The 10,943-nt window shown below is 43.9% G+C and overlaps 1 long non-coding RNA gene across 1 annotated transcript; it reads left to right on the plus strand.

The window, feature by feature from the left end:
• The first annotated feature begins 3,818 nt into the window (after positions 1 to 3,818).
• LOC310638245 lies at positions 3,819 to 8,838 on the plus strand. The gene is made up of 2 exons (XR_014492073.1): positions 3,819 to 3,912; positions 8,763 to 8,838. It is a non-coding gene; the product is annotated as an uncharacterized lncRNA (long non-coding RNA).
• The last annotated feature ends 2,105 nt before the right edge of the window (positions 8,839 to 10,943 follow it).

The raw sequence follows: 10,943 nt of genomic DNA on the forward strand, positions 1-10,943 counted from the left end.
GAGTGCAGAGAGGACGTTTCTCACCGTCGGAACGGGGTAAGCATGTGGATTTAGGGCCTGATTCACCATGGCCTTATAATCAGCACAAATTCTCACTTCCCTGTTGGCTTTGAGTGGGGTGATTATCGGGGTCTCCCACTCTCCCCCGTCCATGGGTTCTAACACCCCTTGACTCACTAATTTATCCAATTCGCTCTCAATCTTGTGCTTGAGAGCGAAGGGGACTCTACAGGGCTTTATTCTTACGGGGAGAATATTGGGGTTCAATTTAAACTTAATTGGGGGCCCTGTGTATTTACCCAACTTACCATCGAATACGTCGGCAAATGTTTTGCAGACGGATTCGAGGCTTCTGGTCTGTGTGCTATGGATCCCTGAGATCCCTATTCCCAGATCCTGAAACCAATTAAGCCCCACTAAACTGGTCCTCCAGCCCTCGGCTACCAGGATGTCCAAAGGACCCTGGAAGTTCTTGAACCCCACTAACATGGTGGCCACCCCCTTAACTTTAATGGGTGCATGCTGGAAATCAGCTAACTGAATGTTGGTGGGCTTCAAAGGAGCCCACCATTTACTCTAGCCGCAAACTGTTCTAAATGTATCACTAGAAATGATGGAGACTGCGGATCCGGAGTCAAGTTCCATCTTGCAAGGTACCCATTGCAACTGGACCTCTAATGTTATTTTTGGTGTGAAAACCTGGTGAATGTCAGTGTGTGAGACGGTCACTTTGTTCCCGTGGAATTTGGTAGGAGAGGGCTGAGGAGAGTTGAGATGAGGGGACTCAGTACCTTGCCACGTGTCCACTGATTGAAGTTCGTGCAAATTGTCCCACGTGCGATTTTGGCAGACGGCCGTGATGTGCCCTGTCTTACCGCAGGACCAGCACTTAACAGATCTGAACTTGCAGGTCGCCCTCGGATGGTTTCTCCCGCAGGTAGCGCATTTTTGAGTGGTTTCTTTGCAGTTGCAGCTTGTGCATTTGCTAGTTGTTGGTGTCTTCCGCGGGCTTCCATTGTTGTCGTGCCGTGGTTGCTGTCTTCCTTGCTTTTGATGCACAGCATCAATCTCAGCCTCCTCTGCCGCTTCTCCCATTCCACCATCCACAGCCTCTCCATGATGAATGGAACCGCCTGGGCTGCTGGGTCGAGTTTGATGGGTCACGTTTACTGCTCCCCCAGCAGCTTTGCTGGCCAAGATCTCATCCTGAGCATCTTGTAATGTGATAGTCGGCCAGGCGTATAAGCGCTGCTGCAGTCGCTTGTCTTAGAGCCCACACACCAACTGATCCCGCAACCTTTCTTCTAAATTGGTAAAATTGCACAGGCGTGCAGCTTCCCATAGAGCAGCAATATATTCGGAAGCCGTCTCACCTGGCCGCTGGCATTGTTGGTCGAACTTGCCTTGCCATGCCAGTTCAGACATTCGCGGCTTGAAATGATTATTCAGCTTCTCCATGACGTCCTTGTACGACACGGTCTCGATCACTGTCGGTGCGCACAGGCTAACGGCCAGGTCGTGGATCGCGGGGCCGCTCAGGCAGGTCAGGAATGCTGCTTTCTGGATATCATCAGTGATCCGGTTAGCCTGTAAAAACCCTTCTACCTGGCTCAAGTGTGAAGCCCATCTCTCGGGATGCCGCATATCGAATGGCAGAACCTGCCCGTACTGCGCCATGGTTATCCTGTTTCTCTGCTTTGCTGCCTGCAAGCGCTTGCTTAACCGGCCGAGGAAGGTTCGGGGAATTGTTTTTCCACCGTTCCTTAGTGACTTCAGCTCCTCAGGAGAAACAGGATCCCACCTTTGTCGCCACTGTTGTGTAGTGGGTTTTTGGCTGCATGGTCAGACAACAGACAAAGGACTTAGCATGGCAGCTCTTTATTGGTCGTAGTACTGAAGTGAACAAAGGGGTTACCTGTACCCAGTGCTTTTTTTGTAAAAGAAAAAGGTGCCGGAACTCACACATGTCATACAACCCACCTACAAGGTTCCATCCAAAAAAGGTGCCGGAACTCCGTTCTGAGCGTTCTATGAGAAAAAAAAGCCCTGCCTGTACCCCCTTATATACCTGGCCAGGTGCACTGGCAGCCAATCCCTAATTTGGGTTTTCCCACCGAGCGCTTACCAGCCAATCCCATTACAGCACAGCACCACCTGATGGTAACAATGAACTGCTGCTTATATTTCATTATCCCTATACATAACAGCTTTGACTTGAACTTTATATTATTTCACAATACAAACGTACTATTGGTAATCTACTGAGCTTTGTGCAATATGAAATTGCAAAGTAGATAGGTCTATGTATATTTGGAACACGAGTATTATAACCATGGGAGAAATAGGGAACTGAAAGTAGCTGCTGGATGAGGGTTCCAATGTACACGGGTATATGCAGAAAGTTACGTTCAGCAGAAAGTATATGTGGAAAGTAGTTCAGCAGGGGGTCAGTAAGAGGTCAGCAAAAGTCAGCAGACCATCTGACTACAGCCTTAGAACAAGAAAGGGTATAAAAGGTTGGGACTGGACCTGATTGATTTGCCATTGGCCTATAGCTGTTCTATTGGAATCTGCTGTTGCCATTTGGTCCTCATTGCAATGGGTTATTAATGTACCTGATGATGTGTTATTATGCTTGCTATGTTCCAAATTATTAGAAAAATAAACCTCTGAATCTTAAAGTAAGAATTATTGGTTTGTGTTGCCCTTCTCTTGTCTTTTCCATTGGGTTTTTTCCACAACAGTAGTCAGAAAGCGACTGAAATAATTTCTGGTTTAAGGCATATAACTGAAAATGCAATTCAAAGAACTCGGCTCTTGGACTTCTAAAGCAGGGGTCTTCAAACTTGGCTGGCTGAGGAATTCTGGGAGTTGAAGTCCACAAGTCTTAAAGTTGCCAAGTTTGAAGACCCCTGTTATAAAGCCTGCCTAGTGCAGAATTCCCTTCACAATTGCCACAAGGGGTTCTTGAAGAATCTCTTGTTTCTCTTCACATTATGTTCTTAGGGTAGTTTCCCAATCCCCCACAGCTGACATTTCTTCCTCAAAAATTCTTAACCAGCAACTGCACCGTCGTTGCATACATCCAGACAATCACTAGATGACAGTCAAGATATTTTTTTCAAAAACCCTAAATCTTTGCTCCACTTAGTGGTTGAAATATTAAATAGCTGACCCACAGTTGTAAGGAATAAAAACTTCAATTGCCAATAGAAAGGAAAAGAAAAATGGAAAAAAAGAAGATATGGCATTATTCATGCCAATTGAAGGACACTTTTCACATAGTGGATGATGTTTGGCAGATGTTGGAATATTGCACATCAACTGTTTACACAGTTTGGACAGCAACATCACATGGGCACATAAATGTGTGCTGTAGGGGCCAAGAGGAATTCAGATGACATCATTTTCAACTTTCTCCAAAATGCAAAGGGAAAACAGCCCAGGAGCTGGGTGGATGGGACCAAGTCTAATATGAAGCATTACACTAATGCTTAGGACAGGGCTTTTCAACCTTTTCACCCATTGTACCACTTTTAGGTATGGCAACATCCGAGTACCACCAGTCGCTTAGCAAGGTGTCAAAAGGAAAAAAGTGATGAAGTACAGGTAGTCCTCGACTTACAACAGTTCACTTAATGACCTTTCGAAGTTACAATGGCATTGAAAAAAAGTGCCCCCCAAGCCACAGCCGAGCAAGACACCTGCCTACCTGCCTGGTGACACTGTTCCTCCTATCCGAGGTTTTCATTGTTGTAAGCATTTCTGTTGAGGATTGGCAGCGGGGGTGGGGGGTATTTGGTTTTTATTCCCCCCCGTCTGCTGGGTGGTTGCAGCAGATTTTGGTCACTTCACATGACCCTGGGACACTGTGACCATCATAAATATGAATCAGTTGCCAAGCATCTGAATGTAAATCATAAGACTGTGGAGATGCTGCAACATTCCAGCTGATTGGTGCTTCTTCTGGGCTCAGAAGTGCCAGGATCAGCGCCAAGCTCCAGATGGAGCCTGGTGCTGATCCTGGCACTTCCACTGAGCCCTGACAGCCCCAAAGAAGTGCTGATCCTGGTGCTTTTGCTGAGCCCTGACAGCCCTGAAGCTCCAGCCATCTCTCGCTCAGGCTTGTGCGGTGCTGCCACTGGTTCAGCTCATTCCCCTCCCCCGCTACCACTTTTCTAGGATGGTCGCGTACCACCTGCCAGGTGCCAATGTACCATACCACTGGTTGAAAAGCCCTGGCTTAGCAGACTGAGGAGCATGGAAGCAGGAAACTGTCCTAAACGTGATTAATATTTATATGTTACTTATATGTAAGGGTGTAGGTCTATACATATGTTGTATATAATATGTTTTAAATGTGTTATGTATGCGTACACTTTGAGAGCAAGCAACTAAATTTCATTTTTAATGTGTACCATTGTGCCCACAGGAAAAAATGACAATAAAGATTATCTAATCTAGTCTAAACTAGGATTACCATATGGGCTGCTAGAGTCCAGACAAGGTGGCAGAAAATGATAGCAGTTACCTAGTGGTTATTCAGCTCAGGTTGTTTAGCCTTAATTAAATTTCAAATATCAGAAAGTCATGTCATTATTGTTTGAAATATTTGGATTTTGTCCTTCCACAACAGAATACTATAACTATATACAAGGATGGCTGCAATCACATACTTTGGATGTGATTCATGGTTTGTGGACTTAAGTAGAAAATTCTGAATTCCTTGGTGTGCTTTGAGCTTGGTTGTTTGCTTGCAGATGTCCGAAGTCTAACTGATGAAAGCAGCCCTGTGTCATATGATGCAAAGTCCCTCTTTTTCTATATGTACTGTGATATTTCACACATGCCTCCAAGTGGATGCAGTTTATAGCAATAGCATTTAGGCTTTTATACCACTTCACAGGACTTTTACAGCCCTCTCTAAGCAGTTTACAGAGTCATCATATTGCCCCCAACAATCTGGGTCCTCATTTTACCAATCTCGGAAGAATGGAAGACTGAGTCAACCTTGAGCCAGTGAGAATCAAACTGCTGGCAGTTGGCAGAATTAGCCTGCAATACAGCATTCTAACCACTGTGCCACCAGAATACATGATGCAATACTGCTTCACCATCCTGAGGAAAAGAGCAAAATGGATGCTAAGCAGACTAAACAAATGACCCAGGCTCATCAAACATGCTAAACTATCAAAGCAATAACAACAACCCCACACCAAACAATGTTAACATTAATAAAGGTTAGTTGGCAAATACACTCATTTTGCATCCATATTGTATGAATATATAGCTACTATTTTCTCAAAACTAAGAAACAAGATGAATGGGAAAATACTGCATGTGAATACTTTAAAGTGGGAAATAAGGAAAACTGGACTCTTTCCCTTCTGAATAAAATCCCAGGAATGAGGAAAGGCTGTTATTGGATAAAAGTTTTACATGATTCCAGTATCATCCTTGGCATTTCCTGAACCCTCTTCTCTGCTTAGTTCAAAAGTGGACATGAACCAGTATGCCATTATATCATTATTTGGCATTAGGGCTGAGGCAGCTGGAAGTTGTAGTTCAGCAACATTTGGAGGCCCAAATACTTTCCAAGCTGCTTTAGCTGATGACACTACATCACAATTCAAAACATGGGTGAACCACCAGGGAGCTGTCTTGCTTATTCCAGTAATCAAGGTCTTGGGTTTTATGCCCAAATCCAGTTCCAAAAACCCCAGGACCATGGAAATGATTGGATTGGACATAGGGGGTGTTGCCAACTCCCCCCTCCACAAGCCTACTAATTTAAAATCCAAAGACACTCAATAATAGTTAAGGTGGGAATTGACATCATATTGACAATATTATGAAATGCAATTATTTGGCTGGAGTGTGATGCATTGCCAGTTATGCTAAATATTTAAAATCAAAATCACCTTATCAACAAAAGGGGGGAGGGAACCATCTTTTTGGGTTTTGCTGAGTGGAGTCCAAAGTCCATTACACTCTCATTTATTTATTTAAAATGATGTTTATAACTTCCCTTTCTCCTGAAATTTCCAAGAGAGCAAACAAGAACTCAGGGAAAGGTTTCAACACATTAAAATCAAATACATTAATTAAATAGTAGCCAAAAGGAGCTTATGACGCATCCTCAAAGTTACAACTATTGCACCACCCCCATGGTCACACAATCACAATTCAGGTGCTTGGCAACTGGCTCACATTTACAATAGTTGCAGCATCATAAATCAAGGACCGCCTATATTTTCACTTGGTTTGTGTGATATCAGCCATTGCAGCAAACATGTGGTGTTCAACGGCAAGCAAGATTTTCCACAGAACATTGGAGGGACTCAAACCATCTGCAGGATCTGTTTGATCCACCATGTTTGGGACAGCAGAGCACTAACTATTCCAAAAATGCCTCCCTACTAATAAAATCTGAAACAAAGGAAAATTGATATTCATTTGTTAAAATTTATTTCAGGTTTTTTACCATAACATTCTATATGAAGGAGTGTAGAATTGACTTTGAAAACAGAGAAGGACTGAGTCTACTGTTAAGAGTCATTACCAGAAAAAAAATAGGCAGTCATGAGAGAAGTGTGAGAAAAAAAATTCAAATGAACCCCTCATTGATGTTGGGTCAGAAAGAAACTTGAGACACATTTTCAGGATTCTGTTATTCTACTTTACTTCAAGGCCTGGCCTATCTCAGAGGGCCGACATCCCAGGGCTCAGAATCTTTAGCTGCATTGGAAAAAATGAACACAAGAAAATAAGGAATGGGGATAACACAATCCGCCCAAGGAAACCCAGGATTGGTGGATGGGAGTACTCCCATAAAGAAGTGGCTTATTTTACTCTCTGTGTGCATCTCTATGTATAATAGATTAAAACGTGTATCAAAATAAAAAGTGGTCAAATATATGCAAAGGACATGTGTCAGAGTTTGCATTTTCAAAGAAGACTCAGATATTTGGATATCAGGAGGAAACAATTCATCCTGTCTGCTGTGCATGTGGAGCTTCAATGCACCAAAAATACCGGTGAAGAAGCCAACTACAATAGTAGCAAAAATATGCTCCACTTAACATCCTGAAAGCCAGTCTCTTTCTTTCAAAGATAGTTAAATGTGTGGATATCTTTTTTAATGTCCTGTTGTTCTGCACAGCAACTGAAGAAAAATAACTACGCAGGATACAACCTCGGTCGGTCACTTGGACCAGAGATTTTGTCTTCCAAGCTTTCGGATTTGTGCTGGAGCTCACGCTTAGAGACACACTCTGCTAGAGAGAGGATCCCTGAGGATGGGCTCCAGTACGAGTATGAAAGCTCAGAAGACGAAACCTCTGGTCCTGGTGACTGGCCCAGACTGGATCCTACAACGTTATCCTGGGACACGTATATTCTCCTTCATTCATGAAAAATAACTATCCTCGTTTTTTTGTGGAGAACAAATGCCTGTAAACACTTTGCACGGAGACGGCATTGGTCGCTCTGATGAATGATCTCTGGAGAGCCCAGGACAGGGGCCATTCCTCTGTCCTAGTCTTATTAGACCTTTCGGCGGCTTTCGATACCATCGACCATGGTATCCTGCTGCGGCGCCTCAGGGGACTGGGAGTGGGAGGCACGGTTCTGCGGTGGTTCTCCTCCTTTCTCCAGGGTCGCTCGCAGTCAGTGCTGGCAGGGGGACAGAGGTCGACCCCGAGGCCTCTCGTTTGCAGAGTCCCTCAGGGGTCGGTCCTCTCGCCTCTCCTGTTCAACATCTACATGAAACCGCTGGGTGAGATCATTCGTGGTTTTGGAGTAGGGTACCATCAGTATGCTGATGACACCCAGCTTTTCATCTCAACTCCAAACAGCATCAGTGATGCCCTCGACGTGATGTCCCGCTGCCTGAAAGCGGTCCGGGAATGGATGGGGAGGAACAGGCTTCAACTCAACCCGGACAAGACTGAATGGCTGTACGTACCGGCAAGCCAGGATACTCAGACCATTCCATCCCTTAACATCGGGGATGAGTTATTACCCCCTGTTGATAGGGCCCGCAACCTGGGTGTCCTCCTAGACTCGCAGCTATCCCTGGAAGATCACATAGGAGCTGTGACCAAGGGGGCCTTCTCCCGGGTTCGACTGGTGCGCCAACTACGACCTTATCTGGACCTGGATGCCTTACGTACAGTCACCCACTTGTGACCTCTCGCCTAGACTACTGTAACGCTCTCTACATGGGGCTGCCCTTGAGAGCCACTCGGAAGATTCAACTGGTGCAAAGTGCAGCTGCACGGACACTTTTGGGGGCCTCCCGATACTCCCATATCACGCTGCTCCTCCGTGAGCTGCACTGGCTTCCGGTTGCCTTCCGAGTGAAATTCAAGGTGCTAACAATGACATACAAAGCCCTACATGGCATGGGTCCGGACTACCTACAGGAGCACCTTCTGCCAACGTCAACACCCCTCCGTCCTGTGCGCTCCCACAGAGAGGGCCTCCTCAGGGTGCCACCGCTCAAGGAATGTCGGCTGGTGGCCCCCAGGGGGAGGGCATTTCTCAGTGGGTGCGCCAGCCCTCTGGAACTGCTTGCCTACCGAAATCCGGATGGCCCCCGACCTCCGCACCTTCCGGCGCAATTTAAAAACTTACCTGTTCCAGCAGTCCGGCCTGGCCTGATAGCTCTTGGGGTCTCAGTTGTTTTTACTATTGTTTTTCACTATTGTTCAATCTGTATACCTACCTTACTCTGTACACCGCCCCGAGTCCCTCGGGAGAAGGGCGGTATATAAGAATAAATAAATAAATAAATAAATAAATAAATAAATAAATAAATAAATAAATAAATAAATATTGCCTCATTGCTGAAGGTGGATGGAGAAGGGATAAAAAAAATAGATATTGCTTAGCAGTGCAAAAGACTGAGAGCAAATTTGACACAAGAAATTCAACATCCCAGCTTTAGGTAAAAGGCATTACAGACATTGGCAGTAAATCAACCAAGGTCTCTGGTTGCCTCTTCGTGTATATACGAAACCCATCCTGATGTATGCCAAGCACTGAGAAAAGCTATATTTGGATCAGATGATGGCAGGGAGAATACACCACCCTTTTCTATTGCATGCTCAGGTAACAGGCTGGGTGTTCAAAAATTACTGAGTGAAAAAACCTACATAGGTAAAGCAAAGATAAACATACTGCAAGCTAGTGCAATGGTGGAGCAAATCAAACAATCCAACGCTCACGCAAATGAAATAAAATTATCCTCTCCCCCCAACCATGACCATATTGATTTCACTGACACAACAGATATCCAAGCTGGATTGGAAGCTGCGCATTTTCTTTTCAATAATGAGCTGTTATTGAAACAACTGATAATGAGCTATACAATGCAAAAAAGGATATTCCCCCCCCACTGCAGCTGTATAACAAATAGTACTGAGAATTATCGCTAAAGTAAGTATGCTTCCTTTATCAGTTCTCAACATAATGGCATCAATAATGTGAAGACCAAGATTCTGAAGGTTATGATTTTGGAAGTGTCTTTTGTCAATAATTGGCAACATCCAGAAGAGGTGCACGTGATTGTAGGTTGACCGCTATTGCTATGTGAGTCATTATCCTCACTGATACACACGCCAAATGAACGTTAATGGGTATATATGTGTCAGCCTGAAGTACTGTAATTTTACAACTTCTGTTAAGAAACTGGGATAACTCTAGTTCTGTAATCAGAAGTTCCAGATAACCACATTTTCTGGGAAATAAATCTAACACACTTGCTACATTGTCCAGAAACAGATGCCTGGGGACATATACAAATACTGCAAATAAATAAGTACAATAGTACCTTCTTTCCACCAACACACTGTTTTCACCCCTTAACTCAATTGAGATCTGTGTATTTGCTTCCTAATCAAAAGCTCTTTGAAACAATTGAAGGATGGTTAACTCTGCCTCTCCTCTTATAGCTTTGACAATAACATCAAAGAAGCACCAAATTTCTCCACATTTGCTCATTATTTTCTAAACTTCTTTCCTTCAACGATGTTATAAGCAGACAAAAAAAGCTGAAGCAGGAGGAAAAAAACCCCTCCGTTTACTTAGGAATAGAGTAGTACCTACTGTCTAGTCTGCCGATAAAATGTAATCTAATTCTTATAAAAGAAGCTGATTCTCTCATAAGTAAAGGATCTTACCTACTGTGGAGCTCCAAAGTTTGTGAAACCTTTTGAATGTTCCATTTCTGGTTAAATATAAGCTAAAATGCGATCTGTCAAAGAGAACCCAATTTTACAAATAAGTCAAAAACCACGTTCATTTATCTATTGAGGAAAACGATCCAAAGCTACATATTTGTGGGTGGCAAAAGAGGTGTACCCACCTCCAGTAGCAGTAACTGCCACAAAACATTTTCAATAACTGTTGATCAATCCAATTTTTAGCCCTGTCGGTGAGCTTCCTCACATGAACTGCCTGCTTTGGGTCCTTCCACCATATTTCTATAGGGTTAAGGTCTGGGCTTTGACTTGGCCATCCTGAAACATTAACTTTCTAGTGTTTTTAATCATTCTTTGGTTGAATGACAGGTGTTTTGGGTTATTGGCTTTCTGCATGATCCACTTCCTCTTGAGATTCACTCACAGAGAAATACACTGAAGTTTTCTGTATAACTTGCTGGTACAGTTCAAAATTCAATGATGGGAAAGCCATTTTGGTCCAGAGGTAATAAATCAGGCCCAAAACAGGATTAGGCCATCACGTTTCATAGATGGGATAAGATTTTTGTGCTGGAATGCAATTTTTGCCTTTTGCCAAACGTGTTTTGCTGAAGCTGAAAAATTCTATTTTGGTCTCATCCATCTACAGAACATTCTTCCAATAGCCTTCTGTGGTTTTGCAAATTGTAAGTGGGCAGTTATGTAGCAGTTTTCTTTTTGCAACTCTACCATGCACAC

Source organism: Vipera ursinii, assembly GCF_947247035.1.
Source record: "Vipera ursinii genome assembly, chromosome: 1".
Lineage (NCBI taxonomy): Eukaryota > Metazoa > Chordata > Lepidosauria > Squamata > Viperidae > Vipera > Vipera ursinii.